Below are 21,132 nucleotides of genomic sequence, written 5' to 3'. Positions count from 1 at the left end.
GATCGAAGCAAAAAAGTTCATTTTGACTTTGACAATCAATAACTCGGGACATATTGGTCGTACAGAGAATAGAAGTAGGGTTTCAAAAATTGCAAAACATCCTTTGAAAAATACAAAAAGTAGGTTTCAATAAAAAATATTTTTCCGTAGTGGCAATCTTCTTTACAAAATAGGTAAAAATTTGTATATTTAGGTATATTTGGAAATCTTGGTGTAACTTTGGATTTAATGGATGAACGACGGATGCCGATTTTTTTATTAACTTCGAAAAAACCCTGGAAATTTTAGACCGCCACAGTTATTCTTTCTAGGTCTTCCGAGGCTTTGAATTTACCGTTTTTTGCCAAAAATCGTATAATGAGTGATTCTTTAGTTTTCAATCATTTATTCAATTTCAAAATTAAATTGTAACGGGGTGAAATTTAAATATTTCAATCTTATATTGATCTGATTTCTCGCGGTTGATCAGTTACCCTGAGTTGACCCTGAATGCATTAATACGGAAGTCTGATTGGCTTATTACTAACTTGTAAAACAGCGGTGCACCCCTGATTAAACAACTGAATTCAATCGAATTCAAAATTTTAATTCTGATATATTCTGTCGAATTCTGCAAAACAGAATTCAACTGAATTCAAAATTTGAATTTAAATTAAACAGAATAAAACCGATTTAAAAATTACAAATTCGTTTTAATTCAGTTTAATTCGGATTCAGAACCAGAAATTGGAGAATTATTTCCGAATTAATCAGAATTAAACCGAATAGAATTATTTAAATTCGTTTTAATTTGGACAAATTCGGGTTTTCCTGCCGAATTAAACAGAATTCATTTTTAAGTTAGGTACCGAATTAACAGAATTAATCGGAATTAAACAGAGTTAAAAATTTAATTCTGTTTTATTCAATCGAATTCAGTTGTTTCATCAGGGTCTATACGGTCATTTCCTACTCGTGCACATGTGCACGCATGCAGAATCGCAAATTTATCCCTTACCGGAACGTGGTAATTGAACTGACATTTATATAATTACATTAGGGTGGCCCAAAAAAACCGACTGTTTTTTTTTTTTTTTCAATGTACAACAACTTTATTTTCAGTTAATATTCAAAATTCTTGAGCGCCGTTTAAATATTTAAATTTTGGGCTTAAATTTTCAGCGTAGTCATGATTTCACAAATATAAACTATCGCTGCTACGAAAAAGAAAAAAATTTGAAATAAAAATTCAAATTTCGATCATTTTTGATATTTTCAAAATTCATGAGCGACATCTTGAAAATTTGTTATCGAGCTGATTTTTGGAGAGGCTTCTGAAAACACCATCAACCAACAAATTTTAATGCGAGATCGATAAAAAAAACCGATTTTTTTTTTCGATCTCACATGGAAATTTGTTGGTATGCGATGTTTTCAGAAGCCTCTCCAAAAATCAGCTCGATAAAAAATTTTCAAGAGGCCGCTGACGACTTTCGAGAATATCATAAATGATCAAAATTTGACTTTTTTATTTCAAATTTTTTCTTTTTTCATGGCAGTAATAGTTTATATTTGTGGAATCATGACTAAGCTGAATATTAAAGCCCAAAATTTGAATATTTAAACCTCACTCAAGAATTTTGAATGTTTCCGAGTGCTGTCTTTTGGACGTTCGAACGATCCTTGGATATTAATAATAAAACTTCTCGATTTATTTACTACCAATTTGCATCATAATAAATGAAAATATAACCCGAGAAATAGACATAACAAGTTATTTACATACTTTTTTATTTTTTAATTTAATTTGTAGGTTTTTTCGCTTATTCAAAACTTACCAAATTTTATTGTTTAAGACTATTTTGTATATTTTTGGTTATGCAAAAGTTATATTTTATTGAAATGACAATAGTTGTGATGCAGAAAAATACAAAACCTAATTCAAACTATTAGTTACATATTGTCAGTTAATATTCAAAATTCTTGAGCGCTGCTGACTTATTTAAATTTCGGGCTGAAATTTTCAGCATAGTCATGATTCTACAAATATAAACTATTGCTGCCATCAGAAAGAAAAAATTTAGAAATAAAAAATCCGAATCTCAATCATTTTTGATATTTTCGAAGTTCGTGAGTGACCTCTTGAAAATTTGTTATCGAGCTGATTTTTGGAGAGTTCTTAAAACACCGTAAACCAACAAATTTCTATGCGAGATCGAAAAAAAAATAGTCGGTTTTTTTGTGCCACCTTAATATATATATACTTTAATATAATGCAAAAAATTGACATCGACTCATGGTTTGAAATTATAAATGGTTACCGATGAGTAAATTCTAGTGACATCTAGAATCAAAAATTTCGACTTCGACCGAGCAATCGATCCAACGCATGGATTGAAACGAGAGATCCGGAATAGACAGTACTGAACGGCCGCGTTGTGTATTTTCAATAATTCGACTCCGACTTTTGAAATAGTGATGTGCGTTAGATTTATTTTTCGAAAGCCTGTGACTTGGTCAAAAATAAACCAAATAGCAATTTTTTTATTCATTTTTTTTGTTTTCAGATGTAGCTTCTGAAAAAATTACAATAAAATTATTTATTCAGGGCAGGCCTGATTTGCGCGCTTTATGACATCTGCGTTGCGAACCCTAAACGGCTGTTTACTGACCGGTGCAAAGAAGTTGAGTAAAATCAAAATAGATGCCCTCAACTTTCATCGGCGTTGTGAAAAGTGAGTGGTAAAATAACTTTTCACCACGCGTCTCAAGATTTTTAACTGAGCTCCATCTATTAAACATCGTCAGAACTTGTTAACCACCTTAAAATTTTTTGTTAAAATCCATGTTGAACAGTTAGTATACTAAATATGGTTACTTCAACTCATCACATGGGGAGTGGGTTATACAACGTGGTTGTACTGTATTTATTTTGATTATAAATATTGAAATTAATAATTAAAACATCCAAGTAAATTTTAAATCAATTAAATATGAATTCTGAATTTTAAAGTCGATGGTTTGTTGTAATTTTGTGGGTGCACCGTGTCGCTAAACAGCCGCAGACTTCGCTTCGCAGATTGTTATTAATCGCGTAAATCAGGCAATTGTATTAAATGTAGATAGTCTTTATCCAACAAGCTCAATGATTTCAGCACACGTCTCCGGGCCACGTACACAGACCTTCGGCCCGTGTATGCAACCCTACGACTCGTGCTGAAAACATTTCTCTCGCCACATTAAGACTATCTTAGTATTCTAATTATGCAACATACTATTTTTAATTGATAAAAAAAATCGAACGAAAATTTTGCCCACTCTGGGATTAGCGGGAAAAATTGCAGAATTAATTGGAGTTTTTTTTGAGAAAATAAAAAAAAAAATGAAAAATGGCGAACTTTAAGACAATGACTGTGTTTTTCAAAAAAGCTGAAAATTTCATAGAGTTTAATATCTTGAAATTTTTATCTTTAAATGTTTTTTTCTAAAAAGAACATTTAAAGATAAAAATTTTGAAATAAAAACGTCTCAATTAGTCAATTCTTGAAGAAGTTATAGCTATTCGAAAGAATAAAAGCCTTATTTTCGAAAAACTCATAATTTGTTTGGGGTTGGGTGAAAAAAATTTGAAAATTTCCTGAAAAATGATTTTAATGGGTTAGAAAAGGAAAAAAAAATTTCGGCCAAATCGAATGGGATTGGGATCAAAAGTGATCGATTTGGCGTGGAATTTTGTTATGTTCTGAAGTGATCCGAAAAATTTTATATAAAACCTTATTATAACAAATGAGTTTGGGCTCTCCTTGTGAGCATTTCGTTATCAGTAACCTCGGTTTTTTTTTCATATCTCGCGAGTGCTTACAATGAAAGATTATTACATTCAGCTATACGGCTATAACTGCATGAGGCAATCGTCTTCTGTTTTCGGAATGTGAATAAATCAAGTTATTACAGCAACCGAATTCCTCAGTTGCGTTCGTTTACCCGCGGTGAGTCATCACCTAACTACCCTATGTTTATCGAGGCTTACTAGAATCCGGTTTTTGTGAAGTTTAAACTCAGTAGGTGCTATTCTTTTTTTTTTCTACAATGCTTTGTTCTAGTCGTAGATAACAGCTACTCTGCGTTTCGAGGCCGAGATAGATCAATTGTAATATTACCGCGGTACCGATTACCCGAATTAAGAAAGACGTTACTCATCAAGATGCAGCTGTGTAAACTTGAATATAAAACCGAGATTACAATAAGGAATCTCTTATAAATTACGATGTCCAGAGAAGCCATTGTTATACTCAAAATCTTACCAGCTCTGGCAGCCGCGAGTCTTGTCTTATCGATAACTCATTATTCCCCTGGTCTAGCTACCTATCTTATTCTACATACACTTCTCCTATCCTGCCTAGAACAAAAAATCTCACCTATTACTTCTCCATTTTCTCTTTACTCCATCTTGTAAATGTCTCATCCCGACTCCTCCAATTTTCTAGCAAGTACAATCCCGGAGCCCACCTACTTCTCTCCTCCTTGTAATTTGTGTCTCCTTTAAGTTTGTTCCGTACCAAAACACACGTAACTACACAAAATTATTTTCTCACAAAAAATAATCATAAAACGCAAAATTTAAAACATAATTTTCCAAAATCTTATCCTTCAACATCTGCTAGCCAAATGTTTAGTTTTCAGTCACACGCTTTCTAAATTTTATGAGTTTACTGCGCGTTTACTCTCATATTAAAATACCTTATTTTCCAAATTTTTATGAGTTTACTAGAAATTTATCTTTTGAAACTTTTCCTTTTTTTTTTTTTATATGTAATCCTTATTTTAAACCAACTCAAATATCCTTCGGATGGTAATAAAATATTATTTATGACCTCACTACGCGAAGTAAGGCATAGACCCTTTTTTTTTGCTTACGTCCCACGCTCGTGGACCCTTTGGGTCTTGCGCTTACTCTCGCTCTCTCTCTATTTTATTTTTCTCTAATACGTTACAACCTACGTCATCTATTAGTCCACACCCAGTTACTCCTACTTAAAATGTCTTAACCAATTACACTCTTGAATATCTAAAACATCCCTTCTTGACGCAAAAGAAATTCTTGTATTCTAACGTCAAAAAAGGGAAGAATCAGTTTTTAAAAATACACACAAGTCAGTTAGAAATCAAAACTCAAACGCGAACGTCTTGCTCCCAAAAAATTCAAATCAATAATCTTTTTATACATTGTAAACCATCGTAAATTTCATTAATAGTTATTGTTATAAATAAAGAGATTTAATAGCATTAAACATTGTGTTAAAATCCAAAATTATTTAGATTTAAAATAATTAACAATCCTTGATAATTAAAAAACTACCTAATCGATTGTCGTTCAAACCAGTGCGCGACATTTATGGTCCTTCGAGCCGGATTTACAAGTGTAAGTGCCAGTGCATAGTGAAGTGAAAACAATTTATGCAACTTGCTCTACAACTTAGATAAAATCCCTTCAATCAATTTGTGAGTCCAAGACCGTGTTAATTAATTAACAACAAACAAACAAACATGTCACATGCATTTAGGCGTGGTCAGCTTAAAGCTGCTATTACTAAATTTGAGTCATTTCTCAGTGGTTTCACTGACACACCAATCAACCAAGCAAAACTACAACAGAGAATCAACAATCTCAAAGAAATATTCAAAGTGCTTCCAGAAATTACAGTGCATCTTGCAACGAAAGAACCAGAAGGTGGTCATGATGTAATAGAAGAGGAAATGATGGAAGATTACATGAATATTTTGGCTCATGCAGAGCTCAAAAGAAATTCAAACAATCAAGAAACGAACCGAGATAATGTACACACTCCAGCATTATCAGATACAAATAATCAAGATTACAATTTAACTAAAATGCCCAAACGGGAATTACGTAAATTTGACGGCAAGCTAGAAGAATGGAAATCATTTGATCAATGGTTCAAAGCAAACGTACATGATCGTATTGGCATCTCAGATAGTACGCGCATGTCCTATTTGCAAGATACCTTAGTTGGTGAAGCAGCGAAGACTATAGCTGGTCTTGAAGCAACTAATGAAAATTATAAAGAAGCAATGGAACTTTTAAAAGCAACTTATAACAATGAAGAAGCGATTATCACGCGTCATTTTGAACTGCTCACAGCAATACCCAAATTACAAAATAATTCAGGTGATGCAATCAGGCAATTAGTAAATGAAACCTTAGTACATGTGCGTGGTATGAAAGTTCTAGGCGAGCCGACCGATAAATGGGACGTACCATTGCTATTTCACACTATCTCAAAATTAGACAATTCAACTAAACGAGAGTGGTATCGTAGAAAAAACAATAATAAGAAACGCACCTTCAACGAGTTAATTGAATTTCTCCGAGAAGAGGCGATGAAATCTCAAACTAACTTAAACAAAGACAATAAACCACTTGCAAAACCAAGTCAATCAATAAACAACAAGCCAGATAAAGCTACACAACAAAAACAAAAGCAAGTATTCACAACGATGATTTTTAAGAATTGTCCAATTTGCAAACAAGATGGACACGCAACATACAGGTGTGATAAGTTACTTAATTTATCTGTACCACAACGGATCAATGCCGTAAAAACTGCCAATCTATGCTTCAACTGTCTTCGAAGCAATCATAAAACTAATGATTGTAATAAAGCTAATTGTTTCAAGTGTGGGAAGGTCCATCACACGTTACTACATCTACATAAACCAGAAACCAAGGAAGAAGAAAAGAACGATTGACTATCATCGTCATCAAGTCCAACTACCGGCAGCGTCGTGCTACTAAATCAAGGTAAAATTGAAGAGATAATGGTTACTGCCTTAGTCAATATTATCGATAAAAATAAACGTCCAACACGCTGCAGGACATTGCTCGATACAGCAGCAACGTCCAACCTTATCACAGAGCGATTAGCTGCGTCTCTAAACCTACCAAAACAAAAATGTTCTCTTGCTGTTGGTGGACTTGGTGATATCCAAACATCAACGTCATTCAAAATTACGGCGACTATCCAATCAAGATACAGTAACTTCGAAAAGACATTAGAATTCTTTTCAGTTCCTGAAATAACTAAACAACATCCAGTGAACTATATTGAAAAAACAAAAATACCAATATTCAACAAGATGAAACTAGCTGATCCAACATTCAATATACCAAGTAACATTGACTTACTGATTGGTGCAGGACCAGCATTATCATTAATCATACCTGGACAAAGGGATATTTCAAATCCTGAAGGGCCAGATTTATTCATGCAAAATACACACTTTGGCTAGGTCATCGGTGGTGCAATATCAGTTCAAAGAAAATACAACAATTCAAAACCAAATCCAAAAATGTGTCATATTACGACCACACAAGCTCTCCAACAACTTACAAAGACGTGGGCCATAGAAGAAGGTCCAAAACAACAACACTTGTCAGAAGAAGAGATGGCATGTGAACTACATTACAAAAGGCATACAAAGCGAAATAAAGACGGAAGTTATGTGGTAGCACTTCCATTTAACTCCAAGAAATCTCTCATCGGAGAAACTCGGACTCGAGCTATGAACCGATTAAAGTCTCTTGAAAATAAATTCACAAGAAATCCAGCATTTGCTGCTCAATATAAGGCCATTATCCAATAATATCTTGATCTAGGACATATGGAACGATCAACGGACTCAACTGGTGCTGAAGGATTCTACCTTCCACATCACGCGGTCGTGAAAGAATCTAGTAACACGAAAAAACTACGAATCGTATTTGATGGATCTGCCAAATCAAGCTCTGGAATATCATTAAATGAGACGCTCTTAACAGGAGCCACGCTACAAAAACCAATTTTTATTCACCTAATTCGTTTTCGATTACACCCAATCATTCTTATAGGTGATTTGGAAAAGATGTTTCGTTATGTCTGGGTAAGACCAGAAGACCGAAAATATCTCAAAATTTTATAGAGAGATCAAACAGGAGAAATCATGGACTATCAATTGACGATAGATACATTTGGCACTACAGCAGCAACGTTCCTGGCAGTCCGGAGTCTGGTGCAAGTAGCCGAAGATGAAAGAAATGAATTTCCAGAAGCAGCAGACATCATCAAGGAGCAATTCTACGTCGATGACTTAATCGCAGGTACTGATACTGTTAACAAGGCAATAAGAATTAGAAACGATTTAACCGAACTACTAAAACGAGGCGGTTTTAATATACGACAATGGGCTTCAAATAATTCAGAAGTTCTGAAAGGAATCCCCGAAGAGCATATCAATAAAAAACTACAAATTGAAGTAGATCCAATGCTAAAAACTCTAGGTATACACTGGCAAACTCAATCAGATGATTTAACTTATACCTTTAATAAATTGCCAATTAACGTAACCATGAGAGTGATTTTAGCTGAAATAGCTAAGATATTTGATCCACTAGGATTATTGGGACCTGTAATTTTAGCCGCGCGGTTGATTCTTCAAGAATGCTGGCGTCAGGAAATTACCTGGGATCAAGAACTTCCAACCTGTATACAAAATGCTTGGACGTCATATGCATCTGAATTTAATACAATAAATCAAGTTTTATACAATCGTCCACTGGTACTGCTAGATACCTGCGATATCCAAATACATGGATTTGCAGATGCAAGTGAAAGGGCCTATGGTGCATGCATATACCTAAGGCGAACAGCAGCATCAGGTGATGTAAGAACGAATCTATTATGTGCTAAAACCAAAGTTGCACCGTTACAAACTCAAACATTAGCACGATTAGAGCTCTGTGCAGCTCTCATGTTAGCTAATACATATGATACTATAAAAGAACTTTTACCTGCACAATTATCCAATATTACATTCTGGTCAGACTCAACAATAGCTCTTCATTGGATCAAGACACCTCCATATCAGTTGAAGACATTTGTAGCAAATCGAGTAGCTCAGATACAAGAAAGAACACCGATTACCAGTTGGAGACACATCAAGTCGGAAAATAATCCTGCAGACGTATCTTCACGAGGACTAACACCAAAAGAATTTATAGCCAATTCACTTTGGGCCTCTGGCCCAACCTGGTTGAAAGATCCAAAGAACGACTGGCCTATATCAGTAGTATCTACTCCAATCGAAGACAATGAAAGGAAAAAACTCACTTGTATTACAACGTGCATAAAAACAAGTTCACTCGATGATTCATTCATCAAATTCTTCAGTTCAGCAAGTAAGCTGCATCGTGCGATTGCTCGCATCTTGCGTTGGAGTCCAAATAATAAGAATATCGGTGAATATACCCTTGAGGAACTTCGTCAGGCTCAGGTAAAAATTATCAAGTTAATACAAAATATACACTTTACGAAAGATATTCACAATTTAAAACATAAAAAAGAAATACACGAAAACAGTAAATTAAAACATCTTAGTCCATTTTTTGATGATTATGACATAATTCGTGTTGGTGGAAGACTAAACCATGCAAATATTTCATACAATCAAAAACATCCGATAATTTTACCTCAATCACATTCATATACAACTTTGATTATCCAAGAAGCTCATCAAAGGCACTTTCACGCCGGTCCTCAAACAACGTTGTATGTTGTGAGGAGAAACTTCTGGCCACTAAATGGTCGAAACGAAGTTAAGAGAGTCACATATCGCTGCGTAAGATGCAGAAAATCAAATCCTCAGACAGCAGTTTATCCGATGGGAGAGCTGCCGAGAGAGCGGGTCACACAAACTCGTCCTTTCCACTATACTGGGGTAGATTACTGCGGTCCATTTTACATCAAGGAAAAGAAACATCGAAATCGTGGCCGAATCAAGGTATATGTAGCTGTGTTTGTCTGTCTAGCAGTCAAGGCTACACACTTTGAGGTTGTCAGTGATCTGACCAGTGAGGGATTTATAGCAGCATTGCGGAGATGCATATCACGTCGAGGCAAGTGTTACAGCATCCATTCAGACAACGGAACCAACTTTGTTGGTGCAAATAATCAATTAAAAGAGATCTATCAACAAATTAATTCAGAGGAACATCAACAAAAGGTACATAGATTTCTTACAGAAGAAGGAATTCAGTGGAAATTCATTCCGGCAAGATCACCAAATTTTGGTGGTTTGTGGGAAGCGGCAGTTAAGTCATTTAAAAGTCATTTAATGAGAATTGTAGGCGACACACTTCTCACATTTGAAGAACTTAACACCTTTGTAATCGAAATTGAAGCAATTTTAAATTCAAGACCGTTAACACCGAGTTCATCAGATCCAAACGATCCCATAGCGATTACACCAGGTCATTTTTTGATTGGTGATTCGATAACGAGTCTGCCTGATTGGGACTGGTCTGATACATCATCCAACAAATTATCCTCGTGGCAACTAATCCAGAAGTTAAAACAAGCCTTCTGGAAACGTTGGCATGAAGAATATATTAACGGCTTGAATGTAAGACAAAAGTGGCTGAAAGGTACTCATGATATAAAGGAGGGTACAGTTGTCATTATCAAAGAAGACAACACGCGACCACTGCATTGGCCCATTGGCCGAGTTATTCAAACGCATCCAGGATCAGATGGAATTACACGTACGGTCACTATTAAGACTGCCCATGGAACTATTGACCGTAACGTGAGAAGACTGGCAATTTTATTACCAGATGAGAAACAAGACAATAAAATAAAATCTATTTGATCGCTATAACCTCTCAAGGGGGGCAAGATGTTCCGTACCAAAACACACGTAACTACACAAAATTATTTTCTCACAAAAAATAATCATAAAACGCAAAATTTAAAACATAATTTTCCAAAATCTTATCCTTCAACATCTGCTAGCCAAATGTTTAGTTTTCAGTCACACGCTTTCTAAATTTTATGAGTTTACTGCGCGTTTACTCTCATATTAAAATACCTTATTTTCCAAATTTTTATGAGTTTACTAGAAATTTATCTTTTGAAACTTTTCCTTTTTTTTTTTTTATATGTAATCCTTATTTTAAACCAACTCAAATATCCTTCGGATGGTAATAAAATATTATTTATGACCTCACTACGCGAAGTAAGGCATAGACCCTTTTTTTTTGCTTACGTCCCACGCTCGTGGACCCTTTGGGTCTTGCGCTTACTCTCGCTCTCTCTCTATTTTATTTTTCTCTAATACGTTACAACCTACGTCATCTATTAGTCCACACCCAGTTACTCCTACTTAAAATGTCTTAACCAATTACACTCTTGAATATCTAAAACATCCCTTCTTGACGCAAAAGAAATTCTTGTATTCTAACGTCAAAAAAGGGAAGAATCAGTTTTTAAAAATACACACAAGTCAGTTAGAAATCAAAACTCAAACGCGAACGTCTTGCTCCCAAAAAATTCAAATCAATAATCTTTTTATACATTGTAAACCATCGTAAATTTCATTAATAGTTATTGTTATAAATAAAGAGATTTAATAGCATTAAACATTGTGTTAAAATCCAAAATTATTTAGATTTAAAATAATTAACAATCCTTGATAATTAAAAAACTACCTAATCGATTGTCGTTCAAACCAGTGCGCGACAAAGTTCAAATGAACTATGTATCTATCTCCCTTATCAAGGGGCCAGATTTTCCACCTACTCACAACCAAGTTGAGGCATATTGGTTCCCTTAAAAATGGGACCATTCATGCCCCCGATTTCGACTCAAAAAAACTCGAATGCCCCTGGTTGTCCAAAAATCCTCCCAGTAGTTACTTAGTTCGAGGGTATATAAAGACCCATCGGTTATCACGCGAAGAGCCACCGTACTCTAGTTTTTTTAGATTCTTTTTAGCTTCTAAATTTTATCAACGATCCGGTAAGACCCAATTTTCTGAAATAATTTATCATTTTTTTCAAAATTAAAATAATTAATTGCGTCATTATAACCAAGTTGTTATAAATTCTGTCATGAACTTTTCTCGGTCATTACGTGTGTTTATTAAGTAATTTTTTGGAATAAATTCGATTATTGCGAGATTCCATTGCTCGGAGAAACTAAGCCAAGCTCAGTCAATTATACTAAATTCTAACTTCGATATTTCTACTTTATTTTTACCTGAAAATCCGACAATTAATAATAATCTTTCATTCAAGCGCGATCGTAAGTTAAATAAAAGTGAAGGTGATCAGTGAAATTGCCAAGAGAACCAGTAAACATTCGTAGCAGCGTAACCCACCTCCAATCTACTCGCCACCAAGCAGCAACAGCGAAAACCGAGAAAGGTCCGAGTGTCTTGTCCAGCCACCACTGATCATTGTGATCATCATCGACTTGTATATCTTCAGAATAGTTGTCAAATAAACCACCAAAAATAGTAAGTCCTGACAATTTTTATTGCTAAATTCGAGAACATACACACTCCTCCTATCCATGCTCGGCACCAAGAAACGTGGTCCCCGTTATCCAAGTAAAGGACTTCAGTGTCTTGACTCAAAATAAGGGACTGAATTCTATGTTATGTCCGTCTGGACGTAACAATGTACCATATATACTTATATGTTACTGACATTTATGGATATATATTGTGACGTTATTTTTCGTATGGGGGTCAAATCAAAGTGAACGTCACAAGCACCAACTGATTTAATTGTATTTACGAGCATGGTAACTCAAGACTTATAGTTTAGCTGACAGTAATTAACGATTTTGATACAGATGTTTGATTTAAGTTATAGTTTTAGAAATAAATATGGAGTCACGTTTAGCTACAGTTATAGGTTTTGTTAAGAAAAATTATAGTATAAAATTAGAATCAGAATTATGGAAACTTGATATGGAATATGGTTTGAGATTAAAGTTTGGAATAGTGATAAAGTTTAAGTTTTGGTTTACAGTTTTTGGTATTTTGAGTATGTGGACGAGTTAGCATTACCGTGGAGCGGGACTGGAATTAGTCACCTGCTATCATCTGTTGATAGAACTCGGTTCTATCCCTCTGAGACTTCTTGGTAGATTGCAGAGGTTCAGCTGAAATGTTAGCGTTCCAGTATATACGCAATCTCTTCGAGCTCGAAAATACTTTTGTATGCCTTTGTTTCCGAAAAATAACGTTTTTTACCATTTTTTTTTTTCAACGATATCTCTCGAACGAATTGATCAATTGAAACGTTTGAGGTGGCAATTGACGCGTTTAATTAAGTTCTAGAGCTGATTAAATTCTGCAACCAATTGATCGAGCTGTTCTTGAGAAATTTCAAAAAAAATAATTTTTTCAAAATTCTATCGTCTGCGGTTTCTCTTGAACGATTAAACCGATTTTGATGGTTGAGGTGGGATTTGATGTAGCTTATAAAGTTTTAGAGCTGATTAGATTCTGAAATCGATCCATCGAGCTCATTAAAAGTTATCTAAAAAAACGTTTTTGAAAAAATTTTATTTTTGGAATATCTCCAAACGCACTTGACCGATCAACCTCAATTTTCTACAGCTTTTAGACATTAACAATCCACGTTGAATGACACCCTAGCAATCAAAATCGGTTCATCCGTTCAAAAGTTATAAATATTTACACAGATACGTACGTACGTACGTTTATACATACACTTGGACATCATTGTGAAATTAGTCTAGAAAGCTTCGTAGAACTTCAAAACGTCAGAATCTGACGGAAATTCGGTTTTCGGAAATCGAACTGAAACCAATAACTTCACAAATTTTTGCAAATCTTCAACTTTCTTAGCGGGAAGTTAAAAATAGTGAAATAGAGAGACAAATATTTTTCTTAGTTACGATAACAAATCAGTTTTCATTAACGCCCCTGGTGGAGGAGCGCGATGTCAAAACCGAGGCGTCGTCAAAACCGCTTAAACGACATCGTGTTATTCAAAAAACGTGACACGATTAAAAAGTAAATAGATGATTGAAAAATGAGGGAATCTTGATAACAATGTCGAGCTATGATATCTGAGTCGACAAAAAAAAATTTTTAACAACAAGTTATTATTTAGACAAAATAAAACGTGATTAAATGTAATACATCATAAGAGGTACTTCGCAAGCGTTTTATGAACAAAAATGTATATTGTGTGTCATATCGATAACGTAGAAAAGTAAAACAATTTTTGAATCAATAATGGTGTGGCGAAAAGACAAGTAAAATAGTTATTTTACCGATAATCGTAGGTTCGTAAGAAAAGAAAGAGATGTCACTTTAACATGAATTATAACATAAATGATAAAAGTGAGGCTCGAGCAAAGCGTAAAACTCTAAATAAGAAACGACATCGTTTTTCTTTCAGCTCTACGAGAAACGACGTAATGTTATCGAATAATTAATTTTGGAAATAATAAATAGATATATAATGCATTATCATCAATGCAAGGGTAAATTGATGGCTACTAAAAAATGCTGAATTCTTGATGTTAAAATTGATTTAGTTTAAATAATAAAAAATACATAAGCGATATTAAATACCAGAGCAACATCGTTATCTTCGAAACGGCTCCCAAAACGAGATCAAATTACCAATGATAAATCTAATGCCCAAAATGAATTCAACGCTTATCATTAAATAAACTGCATTAAATAATTAATTTTTACTTATATTTCTTACTGATTTCATAACAGCGAGCTCACTGAGTAATCATTTTTGTTATATGAACTGTCTACAAACGACATCGCTCCATTGTAAACGAATGCAGAATTAGCGTTTTGTTATTAAAGCATTATATATAAACAAAATAATTTAAATATTAATTGCATAATTCGACTATTTAGGTACTGATCATAAAAATTAACAGCATATCGTGAATGTATGCTGTTTAAGACCAAAGCGACATCGTTAACTAAAGACGACTTTGAAAACGATGTCGAACTAAAAATAACGGTTTTTGAAACATACCGAGTTAATTCAACAGAAATAGATAATCTTACGATTATCATTTAATAAATTGTATCAAATAAACGTTTTTTTTTTTTTTTTTTTTTTTTTTTTTTTTTTTTACTTTAATCAACGCAGCAAGCTTACAGACTGACACTCTATATTGCGCGAAGTCTTCAAACGACATCGCTTTTCGTAAAACGATTACAGAAAGCGACGTTTCATTATTAATTTAATAATTTTAAAAAAAGTTATTGAGATCTAAATTGTTTATAATTTAATTTAATTATTTGGGTACTGTTCAAAAAATAGACAGTGTATCATGAATATATCCTTTATATTCTGTATGACACCCAAGCGACATCGTTTTTCTAAAGACGATTTTAAAAACGATGGCAGACTAAAAATAACACTTTTTAAAACAAACCAAGTTAATTCAACAGAAATAGATAATATAACGATTATCATTCAATGAATTGTATTCAATAAATGTTTTCTTTTTTTTACTTTAATCAACGCAGCAAGCTCACAGACTGAAACTCTATATTGCGCGAAGTCGTTAAACGACATCGCTTTTCGTAAAACGATTACAGAAAGCGACGTTTCATTATTAATTTAATAATTTTAAAAAAAGTTATTGAAATCTGAATTGTTTATAATTTAATTTAATTATTTGGGTACTGTTCGAGAAATAGACAGCATATCGTGAATATATCCATTATATCCTGTATGACACCCAAGCGACATCGTTTTTCTAAAGACGATTTTGAAAACTATGGCAGACTAAAAATAATAGTTTTTGAAACATACCAAGTTAATTCAACAAAAATAGATCATTTTACGCTTATAATTTAATCTATTATATTGAATAACAGTTTTTTCATTTTAATCCACGAAATCATTGCAGTAAACTCACAGACTCTAACTATATTGCCCGTAGTCTCAAAACGAAATCGCTTTTCTTGAAATAATCACATGACAGACTTTTTGTTTTTCATTTAATAACTTTTAACAAAATATTAAAAATATTTATTGGTCAACATTTACTTCAATTATTTGGGTACTGATTGTCTAAATTGACTGCAAATCACAACTATCTGTTTAATAAAATCAAGCCTACGTTTTTTTTCAGAAATGATTTCAAAAGCGATGTTGAACCGACATTACTTTTGTTGAAATATACAGAATACACGATAGACGTTTTTTTACGCAGTGTATTATTTTTAATAAAGTAATTAAAATGATTGTTTAAAACTGACTGCAAATCGTAAATATCTATTCTATGAAGTCATAGAGACGTCCGTTTCTCAGAAACGATTTCTTGATGTAATTAATGTAAAAATGGATTTTTACACTATAAGCTTTTTGTAATAAATTTATCAATAAATGAAAGTAAAAAAATAAATTTTTGGTATAGTTCATTTAGTTTCATCCGGAAAATTGGTTTGAAGCTTGACTGACTTATAATTTAATTACTTTATTAAAAATAATACACTGCGTAAAAAAACGTCTATCGTGTATTCTGTATATTTCAACAAAAGTAATGTCGGTTCAACATCGCTTTTGAAATCATTTCTGAAAAAAAACGTAGGCTTGATTTTATTAAACAGATAGTTGTGATTTGCAGTCAATTTAGACAATCAGTACCCAAATAATTGAAGTAAATGTTGACCAATAAATATTTTTAATATTCTGTTAAAAGTTATTAAATGAAAAACAAAAAGTCTGTCATGTGATTATTTCAAGAAAAGCGATTTCGTTTTGAGACTACGGGCAATATAGTTAGAGTCTGTGAGTTTACTGCAATGATTTCGTGGATTAAAATGAAAAAACTGTTATTCAATATAATAGATTAAATTATAAGCGTAAAATGATCTATTTTTGTTGAATTAACTTGGTATGTTTCAAAAACTATTATTTTTAGTCTGCCATAGTTTTCAAAATCGTCTTTAGAAAAACGATGTCGCTTGGGTGTCATACAGGATATAATGGATATATTCACGATATGCTGTCTATTTCTCGAACAGTACCCAAATAATTAAATTAAATTATAAACAATTCAGATTTCAATAACTTTTTTTAAAATTATTAAATTAATAATGAAACGTCGCTTTCTGTAATCGTTTTACGAAAAGCGATGTCGTTTAACGACTTCGCGCAATATAGAGTTTCAGTCTGTGAGCTTGCTGCGTTGATTAAAGTAAAAAAAAGAAAACATTTATTGAATACAATTCATTGAATGATAATCGTTATATTATCTATTTCTGTTGAATTAACTTGGTTTGTTTTAAAAAGTGTTATTTTTAGTCTGCCATCGTTTTTAAAATCGTCTTTAGAAAAACGATGTCGCTTGGGTGTCATACAGAATATAAAGGATATATTCATGATACACTGTCTATTTTTTGAACAGTACCCAAATAATTAAATTAAATTATAAACAATTTAGATCTCAATAACTTTTTTTAAAATTATTAAATTAATAATGAAACGTCGCTTTCTGTAATCGTTTTACGAAAAGCGATGTCGTTTGAAGATTTCGCGCAATATAGAGTTACAGTCTGTAAGCTTGCTGCGTTGATTAAAGTAAAAAAAAAAAAAAAATCTGGGCGTCGGATGACCCTGCGGGCCAGCCCCAAAACTTCCCGCTGTTTTCAACCTCAAAGAGCTCGAAAACATTAGTGTGGATATATTTTCGAGCTCGAAAATTCTATCACATGCCATTGTTTTTTACGATCTTTTCAATCTCTAACAAGTTACCTCTTATGCTGAAGTTTGAAAATTCAAGAATCGAAAATTATTAATGAAGCGGTTTTTAAAATTTAATTCTTGATTATGTTCAATAAAATAAGTGTATTGAGACAGAAATCAATGTCAGGGATCAAAATCAAGATTTAAATGAGTTTTGACTCATGTAAGAAACACCAAAATATGAAATATCCGAGAAAAATATTAAAAACTACGTTTTATCGATTTTAGTGTTGATAATATGATTTAAACTAATAACCAAGTTCGATGACACTATATGATAGAAAGAAACCATAAGAAGGATGAGTTGGTATAATTTCAGACACATTTTGGTAGGTTATATTATGATTTATCCGGAAAAAATAACATAAAATGTTATTTTTTTAACTTTTCCACGCCGATATCTTTCGACCTAATTAATCGATTTTGACGTTTGAGGTGGCAATCGGCGCGTTTTATTGAATTCTTGAGCTGATAAAAATTTGAAATCGATCGCGTCAGTCGTTTCGAAAAAATTGAGAAAGAACCGTTTTTCACCATTTCTTTCTTCAACGATATCTCGCGAACGAATGAATGGATTTTGATGGTTGAGGCGATAATCGGCGTATTTTATTGAGTTCTAGAACTGATCCGATTTTGGAATTGTTTGGTTAAGTTATTTTAAAGATATTTGCAAATAGCTGTTTTTTACCATTTCTTTCTCCTGCGATATCTCTCGAAGAAACCAACCGATTGAGATGGCTAAGATGGCAATCGATGCGTTTTATCAAATTCTAGAGCTGATTAGATTTTTGAAGTCGATCGTTCGAGTCGTTTCTGATAAATCACTAAAAAACTAAAAAAAAAATTTTTTAACTTTCCGCTAAGAAAATCGACGATTTCCAAAAATTTCGGGAAGTTATTGTTTTCACCCCGATTTTCGAAAATCGAGTTTTCATCAGATGTCGACGTTTTGAGGTCCTAGGAAGCTATTCTGACTATTTTCAGAATGATGTCCGAGTGTGTGTATGTATGTGTGTGTGTGTGTGTGTGTATGTATGTAAACTCTTTGTAACTTTTGAACTAATCAATTGATTTGGATGGTTGAGGTGGCAATCGAAAAAGCTTGTTGGCCTTCAACTTTTCTAGAAATTTCAGATTATTTGATCGAATAGACTCGAAAATATTGGCGAATAACGAAAAAAAAAAAATTTTTTTTTAGTTTTTTATTGCTTCTCAAAAACGACTCATACGATCGACTTCGAAATCTAATCAGCTCTAGTACTCGATAAAGCTACCTCAAACATCAAAATCAGATAATTCGTTCGAGAGTTATCGCGGGAGAAAGAAATGGTGAAAAACGGTTTTTTTCTAAATATTTTCGAAACGACTGACGCGATCGATTTCAAATTTTAATCAGCTCTAGAACTCAATAAAACGCGCCGATTGCCACGTCAACTATCAAAATCGATTGATTAGTTCAAAAGATATCGGCGTTGAAAAGTTAGAAAAATACCATTTTATGTTATTTTTTCCGGATAAATCATAATATAACGTACTGAAATGTGCCTGATATCATACCAACTCATCTTTATTATGGTTTCTTTTGATCATATAATGTCATCGAACTTGGTTTTTAGTTTAAATCATATTATCAACAAAAAAATCGATAAAACGTAGTTTTTAATATTTTTATCGGATATTTCATATTTTATTGTTTCTTACATGAGTTAAAACTTATTTAAATCTTGATTTTGATCCCCGACATTGATTTCTGCCTCAATACACTTATTTTACTGAACATAATCAGGAACTAAATTTAAAAAACCGCTTCATTGATGATTTTCGATTCTTAAATTTTCAAACTTCAGCATAACAGGTAACTTGTTAGAGCTTGAAAAGATCGTAAAAAAACAATTGCATGTGATAGCATTTTCGAGCTCGAAGAGCTCGAAAATATATCTACACTAATGTTTTCGAGCTCTTTGAGGTCGAAAACAGCGGGAAGTTTTGGGGCTGGCCCGAAGGGTCAACCGACAGACCGAATTTTTTTTCGTAATTCGCAAATATTTTCGAGTCTATTCGATCAAATGATCTGAAATTTTCAGAAAATTTGATGGCCAACAAGCTCTTTTAATTGCCACCTCAACCATCCAAATCGATTCATTAGTTCAAAAGTTACAAAGAGTTTACACACACACACACACACACACACACACACACACACACACACACACACACACACACACACACACACACACACACACACACACACACACACACACACACACACACACACACACACACACACACACACACACACACACACACACACACACATACATACATACACACACTCGGACATGATTCTGAAAATAGTCATTTTAACATCAAGAATTCAGCATTTTTTAGTAGCCATCAATTTACCCTTGCAATGATGATAATGCATTATATATCTATTTATTATTTCCAAAATTAATTATTCGATAACATTACGTCGTTTCTCGTAGAGCTGAAAGAAAAACGATGTCGTTTCTTATTTAGAGTTTTACGCTTTGCTCGAGCCTCACTTTTATCATTTATGTTATAATTCATGTTAAAGCGACATCTCTTTCTTTTCTTACGAACCTACGATTATCGGTAAAATAACTATTTTACTTGTCTTTTCGCCACACCATTATTGATTCAAAAATTGTTTTACTTTTCTACGTTATCGATATGACACACAATATACATTTTTGTTCATAAAACGCTTGCGAAGTACCTCTTATGATGTATTACATTTAATTACGTTTTATTTTGTCTAAATAATAACTTGTTGTTAAAAAATTTTTCTTGTCGACTCAGATATCATAGCTCGACATTGTTATCAAGATTCCCTCATTTTTCAATCATTTATTTACTTTTTAATCGTGTCACGTTTTTTGAATAACACGATGTCGTTTTAGCGGTTTTGACGACGCCTCGGTTTTGACATCGCGCTCCTCCACCAGGGGCGTACTAATTAAATCGAGTTGCAGTAACTATTTTGTAGTCAATTCAACTATTTTCTTAACTTTCTGCTAAGAAAATCGATGGTTCTTTAAAATTTCGGGAAGTTATTTTTTTTACCCCGATTTTAAAAAATCAAGTTTCCATCAGATGTTGACGTTTTGAGGTCCGAGGAAGCTATTCTGACTATTTTCAGAATGATGTCCGAGTGTTCGTATGTACGTACGTGTGGGTGTGGGGGGGGGGGGCATGTATGTATGTATGTGTGTGAATGGTCTATAACTATTTAACTAATAAACCGATTTGAATAGTTCTTGCGGCAGTCGAAAGAGCATGTTGGCCATCAACTTTCCTAAAAATTTTAGGTCATTTGATCAATTAAATTAACAAATATTTGCAATTTACGAAAAAAAAATTTTTTTTTTAGTTTTTTTTTATTTCTCAGAAACGAGTAGAACGATCGACTTCAAAATCTAATCAGCTCTAGAAATTGATGAAACGTGCCGATCGCCGCCTTATCCCTCTCAATCAGTTAATGCGTTCGAGAAATCTCGTAGGAGAAAGAAATGGTGAAAAACGGG

At 33.3% G+C, this 21,132-nt stretch overlaps 1 protein-coding gene across 1 annotated transcript in view; it reads right to left on the bottom strand.

The window, feature by feature from the left end:
* Nucleotides 1-21,132, bottom strand: part of LOC103576471 (GTP-binding protein REM 1) — a 57,160-nt gene that overhangs the window by 2,813 nt on the left and 33,215 nt on the right. The window lies entirely within an intron of this gene.

This window comes from Microplitis demolitor, chromosome 2 (assembly GCF_026212275.2).
Source record: "Microplitis demolitor isolate Queensland-Clemson2020A chromosome 2, iyMicDemo2.1a, whole genome shotgun sequence".
Lineage (NCBI taxonomy): Eukaryota > Metazoa > Arthropoda > Insecta > Hymenoptera > Braconidae > Microplitis > Microplitis demolitor.
This window is presented reverse-complemented; position numbering and strand designations above follow the sequence as displayed.